The sequence below is a fragment of the Macaca nemestrina genome, chromosome 4, assembly GCF_043159975.1.
Source record: "Macaca nemestrina isolate mMacNem1 chromosome 4, mMacNem.hap1, whole genome shotgun sequence".
Taxonomy (NCBI): domain Eukaryota; kingdom Metazoa; phylum Chordata; class Mammalia; order Primates; family Cercopithecidae; genus Macaca; species Macaca nemestrina.
Window position 1 is genome coordinate 129,079,844 of NC_092128.1, and position 27,773 is coordinate 129,107,616.

At 42.1% G+C, this 27,773-nt stretch overlaps 1 pseudogene; it reads right to left on the bottom strand.

The window, feature by feature from the left end:
• LOC105466770 (septin-14-like) overlaps nt 1-27,242 on the bottom strand; it is a 70,819-nt pseudogene extending 43,577 nt beyond the window's left edge.
• Between the last annotated feature and the right edge of the window lie 531 nt (nt 27,243-27,773).

Genomic DNA, 27,773 nt, shown 5'->3' on the forward strand with positions numbered 1-27,773 from the left:
CACACTAGTATTTTTGCTTCCATTTTGTTTAAAGTGCTTTCCAGCATTCTCAATGTCATGATTGACACAGAGACAGACAATATGCACATGGCGCATTGGGAGCACTGAGATAAACAAAGAGGTTCTTCCCAGACTCTGTAGGTTTTGGCTTAAAGAGCGTTCAGCAAACTTCTATGAGAATGAATCATGGTCAAAGTAAGCATTAACAGAGTTTATGTTCCTCATTAGTAACTGTTAACTTACAGATTACAAGAGTTACCAATATTAGCCCAAGTCAAAATGTTACTTTGAGACTATGAATGATACACATATATTTAATTTAATCATTCCAAAGCCTGCCCTCTTTCATTTTTACCTTGCAAAACTCCCCAAGGGTAGTGACGGCCTCTGACCATCCTTTCTGCAACTTTCACTTCATCCACACTCCCTACCACAGCAAAGGGTAACAGCGCCTAGAGAACAAGAATATCAATTGAATTCTCTAGCACCAATAGAGCTCACTCTATTACTCTCACTCCTGTTACAAAAATGACAGCGATGATGATATTGTAATAAATTTAATTAGGGATCTACCCTGTATCTCATTTTAAGACTTAACAATATGCGCCAATTGGTTTCTGTCAGCATCAGTTTCAGGCTGTGCACACAGTTGGAAACTGTCTACTGAGTAGAGCCTAAAGCAAGGTATCCTGCTGTGGGAAACACAAAGAAAAAAGATTTTTAGTAGACATCATTTTTCTCACACTATCTCTACCCTGAACCATTTTTACCCTGAATGTCGAAGAAATAACATACAAATAACTTGTAACTCTGGTATAAAGTTCAAAGACAAAAATATTAAAAATAACTACAACTATTAGAATAATTAATGGATACAATATAAAATGTATTAATAAGCAATAGAGTTTGGCTCTGTCACCCAGGCTGGAGGGCAGTGGTGTGAGCTTGGCTCACCACAACCTCCACCTTCCAGTTTTGAGTAATTCTCCTGCCTCAGTCTCCCTAGTAGCTGGGATTACAGGCACCTGCCACCACGCCTGGCTAATTTTTGTATTATTTAGTAGACCCTGAGTTTCAGCATGTTAGCCAGGCTGGTATTAAACTCCCGACCTCGGGTGATCTGCCCACCTCGGCCTCCCAACGTGCTATGATTACAGGCATGAGCCACCATGCCCAGCAAAAAGAATTTTTAAAATTTTATAGTACTTAGCATTTCAATTCAGAAATCTATTTAGTGTTTGAGGTATCTTAAAATAAAGGAGGTGTTTCACACAAAAAAAATAAAGAAAGAAATTTAAAAAAGGAGGTGTAAATAATAAGAAAAGAGAAATGGAAGAAATGGAATTAACAGTTATCAGTTTAGACTCTGTGTTTCAGATCCTTCACAAAGATTTTGGCACTTACACCTCAAAAAAAAAAAAAAAAAAAAAGCCTTAATAGAGGTGTCATTGATTCCACAACATAGACAAGTCTCAGGGAAGATGAGTGAATTGTGCAGGATCTCTTGGCTTTTAAGTAGAGAAGATAGGATGGAAATCTAAATCTACATACTTTCAAAATTTATATCTTTCAGCCGGGCATAGTGGCTCATGCCTATAATCCCAGTGCTTTGACGGGCCGTGGTGGGCAGATCACCTGAGGCCAGGAGTTTCAGATCAGCCTTGCCAACATGGTGAAACCCCATCTCTATTAAAAATACAGAAATGAGTTGGGTGTGGTGATGGGCATGTATAATCCTAGCTACTCAGAAGGCTGAGGCAGGAGAATTGCTTGAAACCAGGAGGCAGAGGTTGCAGTGAGCTGAGATCGCACCATTGCACTCTGGCCTGAGCAACAAGAGCAAGACTCCATCTCAAAATAAATAAATAAATAAAAAATTATCATCTTTCAAATTTTAAGCTAATATTTTAGGTATTTACTACCATAAAATATTTATACAAATAAAGAGTTTAGTCATCTATACTACTGCCCTGACTCTAAAACCAGAGACAACACAGCATTCTGCATCCAACCCCCATCTATTGGTTTTGAGGCAAGTGCATTTGAGAGTTGGAGGCTCCCTTTTAACACTGAAGACCTACTTGTGAAATAGGGGGCCCTGCCTTGGATGCAGCAAATGGAGAAGATGGGGGCCCTGACCATCCTTGCCTAGTACATGAGGCAGTGGCTCATTATGTGGGGAAGCAATCCAAAGAACCTCAGACTGCTGCTCCTCCACAATGAGCTCTCGGTTACCAGCGGGTGCCTGAAGCTGGGGGGGGGTGGTAACCTGTCATCATTTCCACCCACAATTACAGAACAATGCCGCAGAGATTTTGCCTTGGAGGGGAAACAGGCCACGAAACAGAGAAAACCCATACAAAAATTTAAATGTCATCCTAAGGGACCTGAACAGCCAAAAAAAAAAATTGAAAAGAAAGACCAAATTAGGGGTCTCACACTTCTAGAATTCAAAACATATTACAAAGCTACAGTAATCGAAACAGTTTGGAAGTAGCATAAAGACAGACATGTAGAACAATGGAATCAAATACAGATCCCAGAGTTAATCCTCCCTTACCTATTCTTCTGTTGACAGACATTTGGGTTGCTTGCAGCTCTCAGCTACTGTGAATAATAACACAATTTATATGCCTTTACAAATATCTAACCCTGCTTTCAATTCTTTCAGATATATACCCAGAAACAGGATTGTGAGGTCATATGGTAATTTTATTTTCAATTTTGGAGAAACCACCTGTATTAGTCCGTTTTCACACTGCTGATAAACTTATACCCGAGACTGAGAAGAAAAAGAGGTTTAATTGGACTTACACTTCCACATGGCTGGGGAGGCCTTAGAAGCATGGTGGGAGGTGAAAGGCACTTCTTACATGGCAGCAGCAAGAGAAAATTAGGAAGAAACCCCTGATAAACGCGTCAGATCTTGTGAGACTTATTCACTATCACGAGAATAGCATGGGAAAGACCGGCCCCCATAATTAAATTACCCTCCCCTGGGTCCCTCCCAAAACATATGGAGATTCTGGGTGATATAATTCAAGCTGAGATTTGGTGGAGACACAGCCATACCACACCACCACCATACTGTTTTTCATAGTGGTTCTACATGAGAAAAACTACAAAACTCCATTGAAAAAACCAGGGACAGGCTGGGCGTGGTGGCTCATGCCTATAATCCCAACACTTTAGGAGGCCAAAGCAGGTGGATCACCTGAGGTCAGGAGTTCAAAACCAGCCTGGCCATCATGGTGAAACCCCATCTCTATTAAAAATACAAAAAAAAAAAAAAAAAAAAAAAAAAAGAAAGAAAAAGAAAGAAAACAAAAGAAAAACTCAGGGACTATCTAAATAAATGGAGAGACATTCCATGTACATGGATAGAAAGACTCAATATTGTCAAGATGTCAATTTTCCATAACTTAACCTATGAATTCACCACAATCCCAATCAAAATTTCACCAAATTATTTTGTAAATAATAAACTAACTCCAAAATTTATATGAAAAGGCAAAAGAACTAGAATAGCCAACATAACATTGAAGAACAAAGTTGGAAGACATACTATTCAACCTCAGGATTTACTACAAATCCATAGTAATCAAAACAGCATGGCCTGGGCAAAATGATAGACAAACAGATCAATGGAACAGAATAGAGAGCCCAGAAATATGCCTACACAAATATAGTCAATTGATATTTGGCAAAGAAGCAATGGGAATTCAATAGAGAAACGATATTCTTTTCAATAAATCGTGCTGGAACTGGATATTTACATGCAAAAATAAGAATCTATAAATAGACCTTACATATTTCACAAAATTAACTCAAACCAGATCATAGGCCTAAACATAAAGCATAAAATGATAAAATTCCTAGAAGATAATGTAGAGTCCTAATTAGGGAAGGGCAGTCAGGCTGGTGGGAGCAAAGGAAACCAAAAAAAGGGAAGCAGATAAGCTACAAGTCTGCCTTTCTTCATAATCCAGAACACACAGCCCTCCTGCACAAACAACTCACAATCTTCCTTTGCCTGGCTACCAGCAGACCCTCGGCTGATACAAAAAATTGCAAGTTAGCTCACTGCACTGATAGTGGCAGGAGGCAGACAAATGCCTAAGCAGATAGAGGCAAGTCCCCAGGGAAACCCCACCTCCAAGCCAAGGACAGTTTAAAGCCTGAAAGCCAAGCTACAAGTCAAATCCATGGACTGGACTGAGAAGCTGTCTTCTGGCTTGGTGCTCTTTCCTCTGACTGATCCCCGCCCTTCACCTGGTTTACATACACCTACGCTTCCTAATTGTTTTTTCACATTGTTCTGCCCACCATTGGGTGGTGCCTTTGTTTTAACCTTTTTGCATACTCACAAACCAATCAGCATGCACTCCCCTATTCTGAGCCCATAAAATCCCAGGGCTTAGCCACAAAAAGGAGAGAAACCACCCCCAGGTCCCCTCTCCAATGACAGCTATTCCATCACTCAATAAAATTCTTCTCTGCCTTCCTCGTCCTTCAATTGTCAGGGTATCCTCATTCTTCGTGGACATGGGAAAAGAGCTCGTGAACCCCCCATCTCGGGTAGAAGCTATAACACGGCAGGCTGGGGCATGCTGGTACAGCCACAGGCCAAGCCACTGTGCAAGCCAGACTGGGCCAAGTGAATGGAAAGCCTCTTGTGTGGCAGGTAGCATGCCCAAGCAAGGCCCAGGTGGGTTTGTCACTGGCCAGAGGTCCCTGGCTGGCAAAATGACTGAGAAGATTCTTGCATCACAACCTTGGCATTATCAGCACTACACAAAGCCCTCTTCAGCATACAGCCTAAGAACTAGCTTATAAAATCTCAGGCAATCCTTTGTTTGCAGTCAGCTTCTTTCTTGCAAGCTGCCTATTGCCTCCTCAGCAATGTATTTTCCTACTTTCTTTAATAAGTCTACCTTCCCTACCTACAACAAGGTAAACTTTTTTTTTTTTTTTTTTTTTTTTTTTTTTTTTTTGAGAGAGTCTCACTCTGTCACTCAGGCTGGAGGGCAGTGGTGCAATCTTGGCTCACTACAACCTCTGCCTCAACAAGGTAAATTTTTTTTTTTCTTTTTGTAGACAGAGTTTTGCTCTTGATGCCCAGGCTGGAGTGCAATGAAGTGATCTCGGCTCACAGTAACCTCCGCCTTCCAGGTTCAAGCGATTCTCCTGCCTCAGTCTCCCAAGTAGCTGGGATTACAGGCATGCGGCACCACACCCAGCTGATTTTGCATTTTTAGTAGAGGCAGGGTTTTAACATGTTGGTCTGGCTAGTCTCAAACTCCCAACCTCAGGTGATCCACCCACCTCGGCCTCCCAAAGTGCTGGGATTACAGGCATGAGCCACCAAGCCCACCCGGTAAATTCTTTTATGCCTACACCACCAGTTCAGATGGTCATCACTCCCTTGCAACAGATAACATAAAAGGAAAAGTAGGTGACTTTGGGTTTAGCAATGACTTCATCGATATAATACTGAAGACATCATCAATGAATGGAAAGAATTGATGAGTTGGACTTCATTAAAACTAAAACTTCTGCTAGCAAAAGACACTGTTAAAGACAACAAGATAAGCCACCGACTGAGAGAAAATCTTTAAAAAACACACACTTGATGAAGCACTGATGTCCAAAATATACAAAGAACTCTTAAAACTCAACAAGAAAATGAACCACCCAATTAAGAATGGGCACAAGATCCAAATAGCCACGTCAACAGAAAAGATATTCAGATAACAAATCAGCATGTAAAAAAGATGATCAACATCATACATCCTCAAGGAATTGCAAATTAAAATACATGATACTACACATTTATTAAATTTCCACCCACTGAATCTAAAATAAAAGCTAAAAAAATTTTTAGGTCAGGCACAGTGGCTCGCCCCTGTTAATCCCAGCACTTTGGAAGGCTGAGGTGAGTGGATCACCCAAGGTCAGGAGTTTGAGACCAGTCTGACCAACATGGTGAAACCCCATCTCTACTAAAAACACACAAAAAGTAGCCAGTTGTGGTGGTGCACGCCTGTAATCTCCAGCCTGCGTGACAAGAATGAGACTCCATCTCGGCCGGGCGCGGTGGCTCAAGCCTGTAATCCCAGCACTTTGGGAGACCGAGACGGGCGGATCACGAGGTCAGGAGATCGAGACCATCCTGGCTAACACGGTGAAACCCCGTCTCTACTAAAAAATACAAAAACTAGCCGGGCGAGGTGGCGGCCGCCTGTAGTCCCAACTACTCGGGAGGCTGAGGCAGGAGAATGGCGTGAACCCGGGAGGCAGAGCTTGCAGTGAGCTGAGATCCGGCCATTGCACTCCAGCCTGGGCAGCAGAGCGAGACTCCGTCTCAAAAAAAAAAAAAAAAAAAAAAAAGAATGAGACTCCATCTCAAAAACAAAAAAAAAAATTTTTTTTAATTTCCAAAATCCAAAATACTGACAACACCAAATCCTGGGAAAGAGAGCGCAGCAGGAACTATCGCTCATTGCCTGTGGCAATGCAAAATGGCGTAGCCACACTATAAGACTGGCAGTTTCTTTCAAAACTAAATGTGCTTTTATCATATGATCCATAAGTGCACTCATCAGTATTTATCCAATTAAGTTGAAAACTTGCGTCTGTACAAAAGCCCGCACACAAATGTTTACAGCAACTTTGTTCGTAATTGCTAAACTTGAAAGCATCCAAGATGTCCTTCAATCGGTGAGTGGATAAACAATCTGTGGCATACCTAAACATGAAATATTATTCAATGACAACAAGAAATCAGCTACCAAGCCACAAAAAAAGACACAGAGAAACCTTAAATACTTATTTCTAAGTAGAGTGAAGCCAATCTGAAAGTTCTACACGAACTATGATTCCAATTATATGATATTCCCAAAATGGAAAATTATGGAGTAAAAAGATCAATAGTTGCCAAGGGTAAAGGGAAGAGAAGGAGACAGAAATGAATAGGTCAAATACAGGTGATATTTAGGGCAGTGAAACTATGGTGAATGTTACTGTAGTATGGGATAGAGGTCACTAGACATCTGTTCAAACCCATACAATGTTCAACACAGTGAAGAATTGTCAGATACGAACTGTAGTTTACAAATTACCAATATTGCTTCATCAATGTAACAAATACGCCACACTTAAGGCAGGATGTTAATAATAGAAGAAAATTAAGGGAGGGCCTTAAGATCTCTCTGTTCTTTCTGCTCAATTTTTCTACAAACATAAAACTACTCAAAAAAAAAAAACTAGTCTTTTACATTTAAAAAGAAGGATGGGGCTGGGCATGTGGCTCACACCTGTAATCTCAGCCCTTTGGGAGGCCAAGGCAGGTGGATCATTTGAGGTCAGGAGTTTGAGACCAGCTTGGCCAAAGTGGTGAGACCCTGTCTCTACTAAAAATACAAAAATTAGCCAGGCATGGTGGCAGGTGCCTGTAATCCCAGCTACTCAGGAAGCTGAGGCAAGAGAATTGCTTGAACCCAGGAGGTGGAGGTTGCAGTGAGCCAAGATCATGCCATCGCACTCCAGCCTGGGCAACAGAGTGAGACTCTATCTCAAAAAAAAAAAAAAAAAAAAAAAAAAGATCGAGGTTGGGGTGAAATAAAAGTATAAAGAGACTCCAATAAAGGCTAAATTATAGTCCAATTAGTTTGCAAGAGAGAAACAAACAAGAAGAAAGCTGGGAGGAGGCATCCTGGGGTTGCAACAAATGTCAAACACTGACCTCAGAAATCATTCCTTAAAAGGAGACACAATTTGATAGAATTCATTTACAGAACAATATCTTTAACAGGGCAGTGTTGCAAACAATTGAGCAATCTGCTGGCAATTAGTGGAGCTTATCAGCTGGGTATGATCATGTGAAAAGAGAGCAACCAAAACCACTTCATTCAGTGTGGCTATGGGCCTGCCTAAAACTGCACCTTAACGAGGAGAAACATCAAAGGCTTAACACTGTAGGAGGAGAAACAGACTTTACTCAAACAATTCTGCCAGTTACTGAACAAATACATAACAATAACAAGCTCTACGGGAGGAGACAGAACTCTCATCCCAAGTTGTTACAATGCAGTATCTAAAATACTCCATTTGTAACAAAATATTACATGGAATGTATAAAATAAAATATACCCCTAAAAAAAGAAAAAAAGTGGTCAACAGAAACTGGCTGTGAGACTGTTAAGATGTTGGATTTATTCAAAAAATATTTTATTTCCAATAGTCATTATAATTAGGTCCACAGATCTAAGAGTAACCAAGATTAGAGAATTAAAGGAGAGTGACACCTGCAAGATAAGAGAATAGGAGATCCCAGTTCTTATCCCCCGAGAAAATGCTAATTTGGCAAGCATCTATGGACAAAAGTGCCATTGTGGGAGCTTTGGGATCCAGATAGCAGATTATGATATTCTAGTACATTTGAAGACCAAGGAAAGCCCCTTTAAGAAGGCAGGCTCACACTTTAGTAGCAAATACATTAAGTGCAGACTCAGCAGACCTATACGCATCTGCATTTCTCTGTGGACTTGGCTCCAACCCCACATGCCCGAAGCACTGAAGCTCCTTGTCCAAAGTCCTTCCAAGAGCTTCACCCACATACAGACTGACTACAGAACTCACAGAAGACCAGGACCCGATCCATCCCATATGACCATGGTCCCTAAGGTAGTTACACCAGTTGGGAGCCTAAGATGAGAGTGTCTTTACCTAATAAGACAAGTCTGTAAAGATGAGAAGACAAGATTGCTCCTTTAAATAAGCAAAGACCAATGCAAGACTATGAAGATCATGAGGAAGAAGTCAAACATGACCCCACAAAAACAAAAAGAGAAAAAAATCCCTAATATAGAGCCATTAACAGGCCCTAAAATAATGAAGATCCATGTGCTACTTGAAAAAAATTCAAAATAATTACGTTTGTTTGTTTGTCTGTTTTGACAGAGTCTCGTTCTGTCATCCAGGCTGGAGTACAGTGGTGTGATCTCAACTCACTGCAACCTCCACTTCCCAAGTTCAAGCGATTCTCCTGCCTCAGCCTCCTGAGTAGCTGGGACTACAGGCACGCACCACCATGCTCAGCTAGTTTTTCTATTTTTAGTAGAGACGGGGTGTCACCATGTTGGCCAGGTTAGCCTCAAACTCCTGACCTCAGGTGATCCACCCACCTCGGCTTCCCAAAGTGCTGGAATGACAGGTGTGAGCCACCACACCCGGCAAAAATTCAAAATCACTGTCCACAAAGAAAGCTAAATAAACTTCAAGCAAATACAGATAAATGACAAAATGAAATCAGGAAAACAATACATGAACAAAATCAGAAGTTCAATAAAGAAAGAAAAAACACACAAAAATTCTGTCTCTACAAAGTAAAATAATTGCACTGAGAATTTTAGTGGACAGCTTCAATGCAAGACTCAATCAAGCAGAAGAAAGAACGAGTGAACTCTAAAACAAATTATTTGAAATTATTATTAGATGAACAAAAACAAAAAGGATGGAAAAAGTGAAGACAGCCTATGGAACTTACAGAAAATTGTCAAGAAAACCAATGTACGCATTATAGAAATCTCAGAAGGAGGCAGAACTTGCAGTGAGCCAAGATCACCGCCAGTGTACTCCAGCCTGGACAACAGAGTGAGACTACATCTCCAAAAAAAAAAAAAAAGGAAAAAAAAGAAATTACTCATTTTGCAAACTGAATCTTTGTATACTCTGTCCTATATCACAAAGAGAATTCTGAAAGCAGCAAGAGAAAAACATCTTGTCCCATATAAGGGAGCCTGCATAAGACTATCAATGGATATCTCCACAGAAATCTTGCAGGTCAAGAAACAGTGGGATGATTCAATGTACTGGAAGAAAGAGAAGACCAAAAGGAATACTTTACCCCCCAAAAACTGTCCTTTAAGAACAAAGGACGGGCTGGGTGCGGTGGCTCACGCCTGTAATCCCAGCACTTTGGGAGGCTGAGGCAGGCAAATCACCTGAGGTCAGGAGTTCAAGACCAGCTTGGCCAACGTGGAAAACCCCATCTCTACTAAAAATACAAAAATTAGCCAGTGCGATGGCAGGTGCCTGTAATGCCAGCTACTCAGGATGCTGAGGGAGGAGAATTGCTTGAACCCAGGAGGCAGAGGTTAAAATGAGCTGAGACCCTACCATTGCACTCCAGCCTGGGCACCAAGAGCAAAACTCTGTCTCAAAGAAAAAGAATTAAGAACAATGTTCCCATCTGATCACTTCAGCTGTGGCCTGGCACTCTTCTGAGAGCCCAGCCCCCAGGCACTTGCAATCAGCCCTGGCACTGCTGTCGCTTTAGCAGTCTGCAGTTGCCTGAGCATTCTTCCTGCCCCTGCCTAAGTTTTCTGCCAGTTGTGTTGGGCCAGCCTGCCCCTCTCTATCACAGCCAGCATCTGAACCCTGGGTACCTGAGGACACATATGCCAGCCAGTTTCTGATCCAGTCCCTCCAGTACTTATGCATGCCATCCAGAACAACATATAGGGATCTGAGAATCAAGAAAATGGCTAGCCCAGTCCACCACTGGCACCTGATCACTCCCTCTGGAGAATAAGGCTGTGCCGACCCAGCCGGCCGACACTACAACAGCTGAAACCCACCTTCCTGTGCTGAAAGGTGAAGCTGCTTCCCCTGTGTACACAAAGTAGCAGCGTTCCTGCATGAGAGAACAGGCAAGCCACAGGGCTGTCTGTATTGGGCTGAGCAACCTCCTACCCTCAGGTTGCTCCTATGAAGAGTTATCAGACAGGCATTTTCAATGGCTCTTGGCTACATTATGACCTGGAGGTAGATGACAACATCTGAACTAAGAGTCATGAGCTCTGGGACAGGGGTAGGATAGGGAAACAGATCATGTTCCTACCTACACAGGAGGCAGAGTTGGTACAGCTCCTCCCTCCCTACAGAGACCTGTGAGCATTTCAACAGGAGCTGCCTCAGCCACCCCCATAAAGGCTACTGTTCACGTTCATCTTGAGATGTTGGTGGGTAAGCTTTGTGGTGCAGCTCTGCCCAGCTTTGTCTTCCCCTCTGGGCTGAATAGGCAACTCAGAGTCTAGGCATTACATAGACCAGCCTATCACCTGAAACAACAGAGACGAAATCACAGTAAACAAAGATCAAACACACACCATCTGTTTCTGCCATAGCTGGCTCTTATTCATGAGTGCCACTTACTGGCATGGAGGTTAAATGGCACAAACCAATAAAAAGTCTACTGACAGAAGGGCACAGGACTAAAGAAACAAAGCCAAAGCCCCCTACCCTATAGACGCTATAGTTACACCCACAAGGGGGAAAAGCCCCATCTAAATTAAAGTAAATTCAAAAATAAGAAGGGACAACTTTCCCAGATGAGAAGAAACCATCATAAGAAATTTGGCATCATGAATTTAAAAACAAAACAAAACAAAAAAACTCAGAATGTTTTGATACTACCAAAGGATGCACTAGCTCTCTGGCAATGGATCCTAACCAACCAAAATGACAATTCTGAAATGAAAGATAATGAATTTAAAATATAGATAAGGAAGCTCAATGAGATCCAAGAGAAGATTGAAAATCATCACAAAGCTATCAAAATAATGCAGAATGTGAATTAAGTACAGATATCTTTAAATTAAAAGAATGGAATTTCTAGAAATGAAAAACACACTGAAGGATCGATTTACGGTTGAAAGCTTTAACAATAGGCTAGACTAAGCAGAAGACAGACAGAAAATAAAATCCCAATGCCTTCTGGCTTGTAAAGTTTCTTCTATGAAGTCTGTAGTTAGTCTAATGTGATTTCCTTTATAGGTGATTTGAAATTTCTCTCTGGCTTCTTTCAGAGTATTTTCCTTCTAGTTGACTATTAGATAGTCTGGTGAAGTTCATCTTGCAAAGTATTTCCAGGTATTCTCTGAGCTTCTTGCATCTGGATGTGTACCTTTCTAGCAACACCAAAAGAGTTTTTCTGATTATTCCCTCAAATATGTTTCCAATCTTTTTATCTTCTCCTATTCTCTCTCAGGAATGCCTACAACTCATAAGTTGGGTTGCTTTACTTAATTTCCTATTTCTTGACCTCTTATTTATTTAAATTTTCTTTATTTTTTACCTGTGTTAGTTCAAAAAACCTGTTTTGTTTTTTGAAAAGATAAGAAAATTGATATGGTGTTAGGCCAGGCACAGTGGCTCATGCCTGCAATCCTACCACTTTGGGAGGCCGAGACAGGTGAATCGCCTGAGCTGAGGAGTTCGAGACCAGCCTGGGCAAGATGGGGAAACCCTGTCTCTACTAAAATACAAAAAATCAGCTGGGCATGGGGGCGGGTGCCTGTAATCCCAGCTTCAGGAGGCTGAGGCATAACAATTGCTTGAACCTGGGAGGCAGAGGTTGTAGTGAGTCAAGATCGTGCCACTGCACCCCAGCCTGGACAATAAAGTGAAACTTGTCTCAAGAAATAAAAAAAAAAAAGAAAAGAAAAGAAAGAAAATTGATATGGTGCTGGCTAGATTAACCAAGAAAAAAGAAGATTTAAGTAAGCACAAGCACAATCAGAAGTGATAAAAGTGACGTTACAACTGATACCACAGAAAACAAAAGATCAGAAACTAATATGAATATCTCTATGCATACAAACTAGAAAACCTAGACAAAATGGTTAAATTTATCCCTCCATGCTCAGATGTGGCTTGAGCCAGAGGCGCACAGGGCCAGAGATGCTGCAGAGCTTCAACCCAGAGCAGCTTGGAGGCAGTGAATAATAGCTCTTCAAGTCTGCAATAAAAAATGGCCTCTTCTAGAAAATTGTTTGAACCTGGGAGGCAGACATTGCAGTGAGCCGAGATGGTGCCACTGCTCTCCAGTCTGGGCAACAGAGCGAGACTCTGTCTCAATAAAAAATAAATAAAAATAAATTTAAAACAAGCCTTTCATAACTTAAATTACAAAAGTAAACTAAAAGACTTACAAGTTTTTTCTTTACCCCAACTCATTCCTTACATGTAGGCTCAATCTTTTCAGTACTTGCTTTAATGGTTTAGCAAAAGGCAGGAAAAACACCTTTGTGGTCATGAGAATGTTATCCAACTGTATGTTGTTTACCTTATTGTAAGTACTGGTGAACAGCTGTCAATAATAGTTTTATATTCTTTAAAAAAATAAAAGAAAGAAAATGGATAAATTCCTGGAAACATACAACCTCTTAAGACTGAATCAGAAAAAAAATAGATACCCTAAATAGCCCAATAGCAAGTAATGAAATAGACACAGTAATAAAATAATTTCAAACAAACAAAAAGAACGAATGGGTTTACAGCCAAATTTTGCCAGAAGTGCAATGAAGAGCTGGTATCAATCTTACTGAAACTATTCCAAAAATTTATGGAATTTTTGGATTGCAAGAATCAATAACATTACGAAGACCATATTAACCAAAGCAACCTAAAGATTCACCACAATTCCTATCAAATTACCAATAACATTTTTTACAGGATTAGAAAAAAAGATCCTAAATATCATATGGAACCAAAAATGCATCTAAATAGCCAAAGTAATCCTAAGCAAAAAGAACTAAGAGGCATCATGTGTCTGACTTCAAATTATACTATAATGCAATACTAAATAAACCAGTATGGCATTGGTACAAAAACGGACTGATTGATTAATAGAACAGAATAAAGAGTCCATTGCTAGGAAGGATACAGCTAAAAAAGGGAGAAAACAATTGTGAAAGAAAAGAGAATAAAGAACCAGTAATGAAGCCACATGCCTATATCCAAGTGACCTTTGACAAAGTTGGCAAAAATAAACAATGGGGAAAGGGCATTCTATTTAATAAATGGTGCTGGGAAAATTGGCTACCCATAGGCAAAAGAATGAAACTGAATCCCCATCTCTTATCATATGCAAACTTTAACTCAAGATGCATTAATGACTTAAATGAAACACCAGATGCTATAAAAATCCTAGAAGAAAATGTAGGAAAAACTCTTCTAGATATTGGCGTAGGCAAGTAATTCATAAATTAGTCCTGAAAAGCATATGCAACAAAACCAAATATACACAAATTGGACTGAAACTGAAGAGCGCCGCAAAAGAAATGATTAACAGAGTAAACAGACAATCTACACAATAGAAACAAAATATTTGCAAACTTTGCATCTGAAAAAGGACTAATACGAAGAATCTACAAAGAACACAAACAACTCAACAACAACCAAGAATAAACAACCCCATTAAAAAGACCACAAAGGATATGAACAGACATTTCTCAAAAGAAGACATACAAGTGGCCACCAAACATATGAAATCTTGCTCAACATCACCAATCATCAGAGTAATGCAAATTAAAGCCACAATAAAGGCCGGGCACAGTGGCTCACACCTGTAATCCCAGCACTTTGGGAGGCCAAGGCGAGTGGATCACCTGAGGCCAGGAGTTTGAGACCAGCCTGACCAATAAGGTTAAACCCCAACTCTACTCAAAATACAAAAATTAGCTGGGCTTGGTAGTGAGCACCTGTAATCCCAGCTACCCCAGAAGCTGAGGCAGGAGAATTGCTTGAACCCAGGAGGTGGAGGTTGCAGTCAGCTGAAATCATTTCACTGCACTCCAGAATGAGTGACAGAGTGAGACTCTGTCTCAAACACACACACACACACACACACACACACACACACACACACAAAATATCATCTTACATAGTCAGAATGGCTATTACTGCAAACACAACAGATGTTGGTGTGGATGCAGAGAATAATGAATGCTTATTCACTGTTGGTGGGACCATAAATTAGCACAAACTCTATGAAAAACAATATAGAGATTTCTCAAAGCACTAAAAATAGAGCTACCATTCGACCCAGTGATTATACTAGGCATCTACCTGAAAGTAAACATTATATAAAAAAGTCACTTTCGCTCATAAGTGTATTACATTCCTACGCATAATAGTAAAGTCATGGAACTAACCTAAATGTCCATTAACAGTGGACTGGATTTTTTAAATGTAGTCCATCTACACCATGAATTACTACGCAGCCATAAAAAAAGAGAAATCATGCTCTGTGCAGTAACATGGATGGAGTTGGGGACCATAATCCTAAGTGAAACCACTCAGAAACAGAAAATCAAGTACCACATGTTCTCATAAGCAGGAGTTAAACAATGAGTACACAAGGACATAAAGATGGAAACAACAGATAACAAGACTCCAAAAGGCAGAGATTGGAAGGAGGTTGATGGTCAAAAAATTATCTACTGGTAGTGAGATGTGATCACGGCACTGCACACCAGCTGGGACAACAGAGTGAGACCATGTCTCAAAAAAAAAAAAAAAAAAAAAAGATCTGTTGGGTACAAAGTTTACTATCTCAGGATAGTTACACTAGAAGCCAAACCTCACCATTATTCAACATATCTATTTGACAAATATGCACTTACACCCTCTGAATCTAAAATAAAAAACAAAGGAAGTTTATAGTAGTAAACACCTACATCTTTTTTTCTTTTTTTTTTTTTTTTTGAGACGGAGTCTCGCTCTGTCGCCCAGGCTGGAGTGCAGTGGCGCGATCTCGGCTCACTGCAAGCTCCGCCTCCCGGGTTCACGCCATTCTCCTGCCTCAGCCTCCCGAGTAGCTGGGACTACAGGCGCCCACAACCGCGCCCGGCTAATTTTTTGTATTTTTAGTAGAGACGGGGTTTCACCGTGGTCTCGATCTCCTGACCTTGTGATCCGCCCACCTTGGCCTCCCAAAGTGCTGGGATTACAGGCGTGAGCCACCGCGCCCGGCCAACACCTACATCTTTTAAAAAAAAGATCTCGCCTATGCATGGTGGCTCATGCCTGTAATTCCAGCACTTTGGGAGGCTGAGGCAGGTGGATTGCCTGAGGTCAGGAGTTCAAAACCAGCCTGGCTAACACGGTAAAACACCATCTCTACCAAAAATACAAAAAAAATTAGCTGGGTATGGTGGTGCAGGCCTGTAGTCCCAGCTACTCGGGAGGCTGAGGGAGGAGAATTGCTTGAACCTGGCAGGCGGAGGTTGCAGTGAGCCGAGATTGCATCACTGCACTCCAGCCTGGGCGACAGAAGGAGACTCCGTCTCAAAAAAACCCAAAAAGATCTCAAATAAACAACCTAACCTTACACCAAAAAAAAAAAAAAATTAGCAGAAGGAAAGAAATAACAAAGATTAGAGCATAAATAAATGAAATAGAGAATTTAAAAAATTTTAATCGGCCAGGCACGGTGGCTCATGCCTGTAATCCCAGGAGATCTCTTGAGGCCAAGAGTTCGAGACCAGCCCAGCCAACATGGTGAAACCCTGTCTGAACTAAAAATACAAAAATTAGCCAGGCGTGGTGGCACGCTCCTGTAAATCCAGCTACTCAGGAGGCTGAAGCAGGAGAATCGCTTGAATCCAGGAGATGGAGGTCACAGTGAGCCAAGATTGTGCCACTGCACTCCAGCCTGGGCAACACAGTGAGACTCTGTCTCAAAAACTAAAACAAAAAAAAATAATCAATTAAGCTAAGAGTTGATTTGGGGGAAAAAAAATCAAAATCAAAGCCCTTACCTTGACTAAGGGCAAAAATAGAGAACATGTTAATAAAATAAGAAATGAAAGAGAAGATATTACAAATTATTACAGAAATTTATTTCTTACAGAAATAAACAGAATTATACTGGACTAGTATGAACAATTATAAATCAACCAATTTGACAACTTGGAAGAAATGGTGAAATGACTAGAAACATATAACCTACCAAGACTGAATGGAGAATAAATAGAGAGCTTAAAGAGACCAATAACAAAAAGAGAAACTAAAGAAGTAATTTTTCAAAACTCCAAAATATAGCCCAGGACCAGATTACTTCATGGGTAAATTCTACCAAACATTCAAAGAAATTTTAATATAAAACATCCTCAAATTCTTTGAAAAAATAGAAAAAAGAGGTAACACCTTCAGAGTCATTTTATGAGGCAGCATCCCCTTGATATCAAAGCAAGAAAATATACTTCCAAGAAGAAAATTATAGGCCAATATCCTTGAGGAACACAGTGTTTGAATTAAATCTAAATAAATCTGCTTACAAAGAATCAATTATCAGCAGACACTTTTCAAAATGAAGAAAATGTAAAAATTCTCACACTAGATTCTGGATAAACACTCTTTTATAGCCTCTTTGTCAGATATTGTTACTGAAACTTACATTAATTGAGGAGATCGCTTGAGCAGCAGTTTCTTCATCTGTTAAGAGCTGATGTATCTGGATGCCACTGCAAATCAATTCACTCATTATCTTACTCTTAAACATCTGTAAATCATTTCTAGAAATTGTATCTGCTTTGGTAATCAATGGTACAATGTCCATCTATTAAAAAAGAAGACAAATAAAATCTCAGCATCGAGGATTCATCATTCATCCTATAGTTTTTATAGTAAAGCTTCACAATTCCTGGCAACAAATTGCCTAACTAGATAATCACTGGCTGTCATGCCTTTCTTAAAAATTATTTTCCAAAATTATCAATACTTTTGAAGATTCATCTTTTATCCAAATTCAGGTTTAAAAGTCTTAACTTTGTTTCTCTTCTAAAAATCCCTTATACCTCTACACATATGGAGTTAGTAAAATGTAAATAGTAGGACAATGTAAATTATTTTCAATTTTATTTCTTATTAAGCTGAGTGATGAGACAAATTGAAAGAACTTTCATCAAAATTGTGGAAAGGACTTTGTCTGCTTTCTACATCACTTATTCCATCAATCAATCTTAATTAATGTCCCATTTTCACACACTCTTGCCCCACCTCGATGTGTTTGCAGACAGGTTTTGTTTTTCAAAGATCACCTAAAAAGAATATAGATTGGTTACCATATTCTTTTTTTTTTTTTTTTTTTTTTAAGATAGAGTCTCACTCTGTCGCCCAGGCTGGAGTAGAATGGTGCAATCTAGGCTCACTGCAACTTCTACCTTCCAGGTTCAAGCAATCTCCTGTCTCAGCCTCCCGAGTAGCTGGGATTACAGGCGCATGCCACCACACCCAGCTGACTTCTGTATTTTCAGTAGAGACAGGGTTTCACCATGTTGGCCAGGCTGGTCTCAAACTCCTGACCTCAGGTGATCCACCCACCTTGGCCACCCAAAGTGCTGGGATTACGGGCATGAGCCACTGCACCCGGCCTGGGTACCATTTCTAAAGGCACACGCACGTGTGTGTGTGTGTATAAGAACACCTTGCAAACAAATATGTTCATTTTTCTTTTGTAAAAAGACATTATTTCCACAGGGGAAGTTAAATTTTTGCATATTTGAGGTCGAATTTTTACCCACAAAGTTTTTCCTAGTGCTTCAATATGATCACTCCTGTCCATTGCATTTGCACTTAAATAACTAAACTTTTTAGAAAATAACAATATACAGAATTATAAAATGTTTCATTACTGTTAAAATATCTTATGAAATCATAGCTCCACAAAATCAATATCTGTAGTATAGTAGAAATATATGAATATAAATTTTAGGCAGACTGCTTTCGTTTTAGATTGCTCAAAGCACATTTTTAAAAAAAATCCATGGACAGGCCGGGCATGGTGACTCATTGTCTATAATCCCAGCACTTTGGGAGGCCGAGGCGGGTGGATCACCTGAGGTCAGGAGTTCGAGATCAGCCTGGCCAATATGATGAAAATGCTGTTTCTACTAGAAAATACAAAAATTAGCTGGGCATGGTGGTGAGCACCTATAATCCCAGCTACTCAGAAGACAGGAAGGAGAATCACTTGAACCTGGGAGGCCGAGGTGGCAGTGAGCCAAGATCGAGCCACTGCACTTCAGCCTGGGTGACAGAGTGAGACTCCATCTCAGAAAAAAAAAAAAGACAGAGAAAGAAACGGAAATTTTTTATGTCAGTAATTCCTCAGATGTTCAAATGTAAGGGGAAAGCCGGGCGCGGTGGCTCAAGCCTGTAATCCCAGCACTTTGGGAGGCCGAGACGGGTGGATCACGAGGTCAGGAGATCGAGACCATCCTGGCTAACACGGTGAAACCCCGTCTCTACTAAAAATACAAAAAACTAGCTGGGCGAGGTGGCGGGCGCCTGTAGTCCCAGCTACTCCGGAGGCTGAGGCAGGAGAATGGCGCAAACCCGGGAGGCGGAGCTTGCAGTGAGCTGAGATCCGGCCACTGCACTCCAGCCCAGGCTACAGAGCAAGACTCCGTCTCAAAAAAAAAAAAAAAAAAAAAAAGTAAGGGGAAAGGCATTCATTGCAAGGAGAACTGACCAACTTGAAAAAGAAGACAAGCAGGGCACGGTGGCTCACGCCTATAACCTCAGCACTTTAGAAGGCTGAGGCCAGCAGATTACTTGAACCCAGGATTTCTGGACCCATCCAGACAATATGGCAAGACCCCCGTCTCTACAAAATCTAAAAATGAGCCAGGCGTGTGGGCACACATCTGTGGTCCCAGATACTCGAGGCTGAGGTGGGAGGATCCCTTGAGCCTGAAAGGTCAAGACTGCTGTGAGCCTTGTTCATGCCACTGCACTCCAGCCTGGGCAACAGAGAGAAGCCTTGTCTCAAAAAATGAAAAAAGAAAGACAGTAGCCACATACTCTATATATTGGTTTTGTGAAAATTACAGATTTTATATATCTGGAAAATGGCTTCATGGTAACAGGAGACCATGAAATTAAGAGTGTGTATCCTGGCCAGGCATGGGGGCTCATGCATGTAATCCCAGCACTTTGGGAGGTTGAGGCAGGCGGATCACCTGAGGTCGGGAGTTCAAAACCAGCCTGACCAACATGGAGAAACCCCATCTCCACTAAAAATACAAAATTAGCTGGGCATGGTGGCTCATGCCTGAGGCAGTAGAATCATTTGAACCCAGGAAGCAGAGGCTGCAGTGAGCCGAGATCGCACCATTGCACTCCAGCCTGGGCAACAAGAGTGAAACTCCGTCTCAACAACAACAGTGTGCACTCCTGACTATTGAATGTACTACTAATTAAGAACCTGAAGCAGCTCTTAATTTAACTAGAAATCTAATTTATTTCAAGTACTTAATGACATCTGAGATTAAATACAAAGTCTCTTTTCAGTTTGAAAAATACATAGTAAAAGTGGAAACTCCTTGGATAAAGGGAACTCAAATTAGAACCTTTTCTCTCTTCAACTAAATAAAGTTGTCTTCAACTAAGTAAAGTTGAAGACAGCATGTTTTTTTAGGGCTGAGTACAGAAAAGAATCTGACAATATGACAATTTCTGTGATATCTATATTGGCCTTCTATTTTTTAAAAAGAAGATATATTTTTAACCCTTTTTTTTTTTTTTTTTTTGAGAGAGGGAGGGTCTTGCTCTGTGGCCCTCTCTGCAGTGCGGTAGCGTGATCACAACTCACTGCAGCCTCAACCTCCCAGGCTGAAGCGATCCTCCCACCTCAGCCTCCTGAGTAGCTAGAACTACAAGTATATGCTACCATGCCTGGCTATTTTTTGTAGAGACAGGGCCTCACTATGTTGTTCAAACTCATCTAGAACTTTCAGGCTCAGGCAGTAGGGTGCAAAGGGGACTCTAAAGAAGTACTCTGGAAGCCAGGTGTCAAGTCTCAATTTGTCCAAGATATCCTGCCCAAGATATCTTGCCCAAGATAACAACAACCTGTGTTGGGCAAGTCACTTAACCTGTGAATCTCAGACAAAGCAAGAAGCAGTAAATACTTCTACATTCTTTTTTTCTGGAGATGGAGTTTTCTCTTGTTGCCCAGGCTAGAGTCCAATGGCGCAATCTCGGCTAACTGCAGCCTCTTCCTCCCAGGTTCAAGTGATTTTCCTGCCTGGGATTACAGGTGCCCGCCACCATACCCGGCTTTTTTATTTTAAGGCTCTTGTTGCCCAGGCTAGAGTGTAGTGGTGTGATCTCAGCTCGCTGCAACATCTGCCTCCTAGGTTCAAGCGATTCTCCTGCCTCAGCCTCCTGAGTAGCTGGGATTACAGGCACCCACCACCATACCCAGCTAATTTTTTTGCAATTTTAGTAGAGAGAGGGTTTCACTGTGTTGGCCAGGCTGTTCTCAAACTCCTAAACTCAAGTGACCCACCCACATCAGCTGGGATTACAGGTGTGAACCAACATGTCCTGCTCCAGGTTCTATTCTAATTCTAAAAGTCTCATTATCTCAATGGGGTAGTAAATAGATTGCACTTTAAGATACAGGGGAGGTAATAATCCAACATTTTGATATGGGGGAGGTAGTAATTCAACATTTTGTAAAACATGGCAACTTTTTCATGGACTTGATTTTCAAATACAGTGGACCCTTGAACAACATGGGTTTAAGCTCCGTGGGCCCACTTATATGTGGATCTTTTTCAACCAAATGCAGAATGAAACTTGCATATATGGAGGCCCAACTTTTCATATACCCAGGTACTGCACGGCCCACAGTGGGGACTTGACTATGCCAGGATTTTGGTGAAAACAGGGGTCCTGGAACCAATCCCCTATAGTATATGTCCTATACATATACCATAGGACAACCGGACTATTTTTATAGTTTTAAGAAATGTAGATTTACCAAGTCTATTAGCCTTTCTAGATCATTTGTACTATGCTTACATAGAAACCCTTCTTAGACGGGGTCTAATATACAGGAAATACTTACGTAGAATATTTTGCATATTAAAACCGGGCACAGTGGCTGACACCTGTAATCTCAGCACTTTGGGAGGCTGAGGCAGGTGGATCACCTGAGGTCGGGAGTTCAAGACCAGCTTGGCCAACATGGCGAGACCCTGTCTCCACTGAAAATACAAAACTTCCTCAAGCATACTGGCGGGTGCCTGAAATCCCAGCTACTCGGGAGGCTGAGATGGGAGAATCACTTGAACCCACAAGGCGGAGGTTGCAGTGAGCTGAGATCGCGCCACTGCACTCCAGCCTGGGTGACAGAGCAAGATTCCATCTAAAAAAAAAAATTCTGCATATTAGTTTCTCTTGCACAACTTCAAAACTGTTTTAAATGAACATGTCTTTATGTCAGCAATATGCTACATTAAAACAATTAATATCCAAATATATAAACAAGTATATACAAGAAACTTATTATACTTAAAGGCACTTATTATCAAACACTGAAAAAAAAAGGAACATCTCCAATCAATGGTGACAGCTACAACTGAGGACAAACTTTATTTCAGGAACATACATGTATCACTTTTCATCCTAACACTCATCTAGCAAAGTAGGTTTTTTTTTGGTTTATTTGTTTCTTTTTTGAGACAGGGTCTCTCTTTACCAACCAGGCAGGAGTGCAGTGGCACCATCATGGCTCACTATGGACCTCGGCCTCCCAAGCTCAAGTGATCCTCACACCTCAGCATCCCAAGAAGCTGGAAATACAGGCATATGCCACCATGCCCGGTTAACGTTTGTATTTTTTGTACAGGCAGGGTTTTGCCCTGTTGCCCAGGCTGGTCTGAAACCTAAGCTCAAGAGCTCTGCCAGGTGTCAGCCTCCCAAAGTGCTGGGATTACGGGTGTGAACCACTGCACCAGGCCCTAAGTAGATGTTAAAATCTCTAGTTAAGATAAGAAAATGAGGCTGGGCGCGGTGGCTCAAGCCTGTAATCCCAGCACTTTGGGAGGCCGAGACGGGTGGATCACCAGGTCAGGAGATAGAGACCATCCTGGCTAACACAGTGAAACCCCGTCTCTAGTGAAAAATACAAAAAACTAGCCAGGCGATGTGGCGGGCACCTGTAGTCCCAGCTACTCGGGAGGCTGAGGCAGGAGAATGGCGTGAACCCGGGAGGCGGAGCTTGCAGTGAGCTGAGATCCGGCCACTGCACTCCAGCCTGGGTGACAGAGCGAGAGTCCATCTCAAAAATAAAATAAAATAAAATAAAGATAAGAAACTGAGGCATCATGAAGATAAGGCTACAAGTCTAAGAACTGGGAGGGCTGGAAGCCCACACCGATTCCTTAGATTTGAGCTCAGTGTACCAAACCAAGGGGGCAGGGAGTGCTAACTTAATGTTAGCTGGCAGGCTGGTGCAGGTTTGCAGCAGAGTTTTCAATGATTTATGGGAAATAGTAAGAACATGAAAGTAAACTTCTTTTTTTTTTTTGAGACTGAGTCTCACTGTGTCACACAGGGTGGCGTGCAATGGTGCGATCTTAGCTTACTGCAACTTCGGCCTCCAGGGTTTAAGTGATTCTCCTGCCTCAGCCTCTGGAGTAGCTAGGATTACAGGTGTATGCCACCACACTCAGATAATTTTGTATTTTTACTAGAGACAGGCTTTCAGCATGTTGACCAGGCTGGTCTGAAAGTAAACTTTTCCATAGAGCTAAATGATTCCCCATTTAAAGATCTTTTATTCTGAGAGATTCTGTTCTTTCAAATTGTTTGAATGGAAATATCCTCTTGTTAAATGAAATGATGGTGATAGGAGATAGTGGTGTGTTACTCTTTTTATTGGCTGTACCTGGTAGAATTAAAAAATCAGCATTTCTACTGTAGCCTCCTAATTTGGGGAAAATATTTCTTTAGAAATCTATAAGTCTGGAACGTCCCATCATTATGCCTCCCCAGAATAATAGAGGACTTTACACACAGATGCCCCTCAAGATTCTCTCATTAATCTCTACCTTATTCTGTTTGGGTTAAGACATTTAGGGATTGTGAAATGAGAATAAAGTGAGTTTAAGCAATTCAAAACCATGAGCTGACTCTGGATCCTCGAAGATTACTTTCTTCGGAATCTTTTTCATCTGTTAACTTTCCTCTGGGCTCAAACTGTCTTTTCCTAAAACAGTCACATTTGGGATAGTACTGCTACATGGCAATCACTATCATAATAAACTAACTTGAGGTCTCCAATAATCAGCTTTCATTTAAAGTCTCTTTCAGGTTGACAAAATAAAAACTTTCAATATTTTGTCTACCCACTTCCAAAAGAATGAGTCTATACATGTACAAATATATGTGATTATATATGTATATACACACATGTGATTTTGATCAGCCTGTTTATAAACTACTTGAAAAACAAGTTGATTTGTAAATTCATTTATGAAATGATAAGTTTATAAACTACTTGATTTTTGCAAGTAGTTTATAAACAGGCTCATCAAATTGAACAAATTTCTTAAAGTAATTTCACTGTGTAGATGGCAAATAAGTTACTTACTCTTCTTATTAGCGTATCTTATTTTTACCCATCCTCCTTTAGCAAGCATCTAAGTTAAATTATTTTATGTCAACAGCTATACAATGAAACATCACTTTCAGTCACAACGTATTAAATTCACATTGAAAACTATAAAGAGATCCAGTTACCTTTAGTCTTACATGTACTTATATACTTTTAATATACTACTTGATGTTTTATGGTGCACAAACACACAGCTTTGCAGGATATATAACTATGAGAATAGTTGGAGTGTATGCTTATTAAATGGTTCAAAACTCTCTTTTTTAAAGAAATGTTCATTCTTACTATTTTTTTATTTTTATTTTTTTTAGATGGAGTCTCACTCTTGTCGCCCAGGCTGGAGTGCAATGGCGCGATCTCGGCTCACTGCAACCTCTGCCTCCTGGGTTCAAGAGATTCTCCTGCCTTAGCCTCCCCAGTAGCTGGGACTACAGACATGCGCCACCAAGTCCGGCTAATTTTTGTATTTTTTAGTAGAGATGGGGTTTCACTATGTTGGCTAGGCCTGTCTCAAACTCCTGACCTCGGTTGATCCGCCCACCTAAGCCTCCCAGAGTGCTGGGATTGAGGCTTGAGCCACTGCGCCCAGCCAAGAAACGGCAATTTTAAGAACTTAAAATTCTTAAGGCTCACGCAGTGGCTCACGGTGGTAATTCCACACTTTGGGAGGCCGAGGCAGGCGGATTAACCGAGGTCAGGAGTTTGAGACACCCTGGCCGACACGGAGAAACCCCCTCTATACTAAAAATACAAAAATTAGCCTGGCATGATGGCGGGAGTCTGTAATCCCAGCTATTGGGGAGGCTGAGGCAGGAGAATCGCTTGAATCCCGGAGCCGGAGGTTGCAGTGAGCCAAGATCGCGCCATTGCACTCCAGCCTGGGCGACAACAGCAAGACTCCCTCTTAAAAAATAAAACAACTTAAGCATACAGTAAAGTACTCTTTCCATGCCCCAATGTTAAAAGGTCCATTCATTATAGACTACTTGTTTCAAAAAAAAAATCAAAAATTGGTAAAAATTCTGCTTAAATTCCATATTAAACTAGGATCAAAAGTTATTTTTAGCTCTTCTTGTTTCTTAAATACTTGAAATGTGCTACTACATTTCTTTCTTATGTATTTATTCATTCAACTAACTTTGGGTGGAAGGTACTTACAAGTTTAAAAGTCCTTTCTGACAGTGGAAATAACATAAAAATATTTGCATAAAATACACTCAATGGTTCTCAAAGAGTATCTGAGAGTCTAATCAGCCTATTAACCTTGGTCTGAATAACCATCAACAAATGTGAGCTTTTTGTCACATCCGTGTATTTTCCCCTGTAACCTGATACCTACATTTTAAATGTATTTTTAAAAAGTTTCATTTGGCCCTATGATAATTATTTCCCCTGTAAAAAGCTACAGGAATTTTGTTTAAGAGCAAATGAGAAAGAGTATCTGGTCCATGAAAAAAGCTAAGTGGAAAGATCAGCTCCCTAAAGTTTGTACCAATAACAAGACAAACTCCAATGCTACCTTGTTCATGTAATCAACAATATGTGAGTCGAAATAAACTAGTGAGCTATACATTTCTGATACATACCAATTTACCAATCAACAGGAGAAGAAATCGCTTAAATGTGACTACTGTTAACAAACATCTGAATATCAGACATAGTCTCTATTAAAATCGTAACCTGTCAATTTTGAAATCATTCCTTCGACTTTTGTTATGTTTTTAATCACCGCATTAAAAAAAAAAAAAGCAGCCTCTTTTAAAATGTAAATTCCCCCCTTTTTCAAAGTAACTTGCCTAGGGAAATTTAATGCATTAAAATAAAACCTAACAGACAAACCAATTAAAACATTAAAAAAAAAAAAAAAAAAACACTAAAATGATCAGTAACACAAACCAATAGCTCCAGTTTAGCAAAGCGTGTGTTTTTAATCTGTTATGGGTACCCTATTATATTAATAAGCAACAATGTTTAAAAGTCATCCCAATGCCTAAAACACCGCCATAAAAATAACATACTTGTCCTTTACTCCAATGAAGCTTAAACTAGACTCGAACTCAGATCATTTCCCCCCTTCCTGGCACACTGAAATATACGAGAGGGAATCCAAGAAATCAGATATGTTAAGTGCCGGTAACTTCTTCCAGAATAGGGTCAAATTCGTGTTTATCCGCAAATGTCACCGTCCCAGTAAGTCTGCAAATTCTCACCAGTGCTGGAGTACAAAGAGGCCTGACCACGGAAACACCTGACCCAGCATCACGAAGACAGTGGGAACCGCAACCCTCCTCTGGTCGGAGCCGGCCCCAGAGCCTCGGCTGCAGTGATGGTGGGGACAAGAGGCGGCCGCTGGTCGCGGGTGCGGCGGACAGGGTCCCACACCCCCGGCCGCCTCCCGAGAACCAGGAAACCTGTCAAGCCGGCCGAGACCCACCCTCCGCAGCCACCTCGCGCTCCTGCCCAGCCCGGTCCCAGCCCGCCCGACCGCTCCCCGTCTGCCCCGGCCTCCCGGCTGCACTCTGCCACCTCATTCCTCCCCGGCTGCCTCGCGGCACCGCCACCTCCTCCCCGCGACCTGGGCTTGGGTCGCCCCCGCCCGGCCCGACCACGTCAGTCCCCCCGCGGCCTACAGTCCCGAGCTCCAGCCGCGCGCTCCCCGGCCTCGGCCTCCACGCTCGCCCCGCTCGGCCGCTCCCGGCCCCACTCCCCAACGCTGGCTACCTGGAGGCAAGTGCAGCGCAGCACTTCATCCAGGGTCCCAGGTCGCAGAGGGCCCGTGGTCCCGCTTCTTCTCCAGCTCCACATGGTAGGCGCAGATGGAGAGCAGGATCCCAGCGGCGGCGCACACTGCATGTCGGTTACCCTCTCCCACCGCCGCACCGACACTCTCAGCAGGACGGGCGCCGCCGCCGCCGCCGCCGCCTTCCTCCGCCTCCCTCCGCCTCCTTCTCAGCCCGCCTGGGTCCGACGCAGCCGCCACCGCAACAGCCACCGCTGCCGCCGCGCCCTATTGGCTCCGTCTCCCGCTCCGGCCCCGCCCCCACAGGCGTGTGGCCCAACCGCCCTGAACCGAGTGAGGCCTGTGGGCCGAGAAAGGCGAGCGCCGCGCGGAGGGAGGGGGCGGAGCACGCAACCGCCGGGACCCCCGATGGCCGGCGGAGACTGAGGCCAGGGGGCAGGCGTGCTCCAGGCGTGGGGCCCGGGGAAGGGTGGGGCCCGGGAGAGAGAGGCACGGAGCCGGGAGGGGCGGTGTCTGGAGGAGCAGGGCGGGGGAGGGGGGGGCCGGGGAGGGGCGGGGCCGGGCGGGACCGGGCGGGACCGGGCGGGACCGGGCGGCTAGCGCGGGAGGGATTTAGGGGACCGGTGCAAGGAAAACATTGCAAGGATGCTACTGTGGGTGACTGGGGGAGGCCTCGGCCCCTCCCTCTGGATTCCCATCCTTTTTCACTTTTTCGTCGTTATCACTTGGTATTTCTGACCCAATCCAAATCAACCCTGGCCAATTCTCGGAACT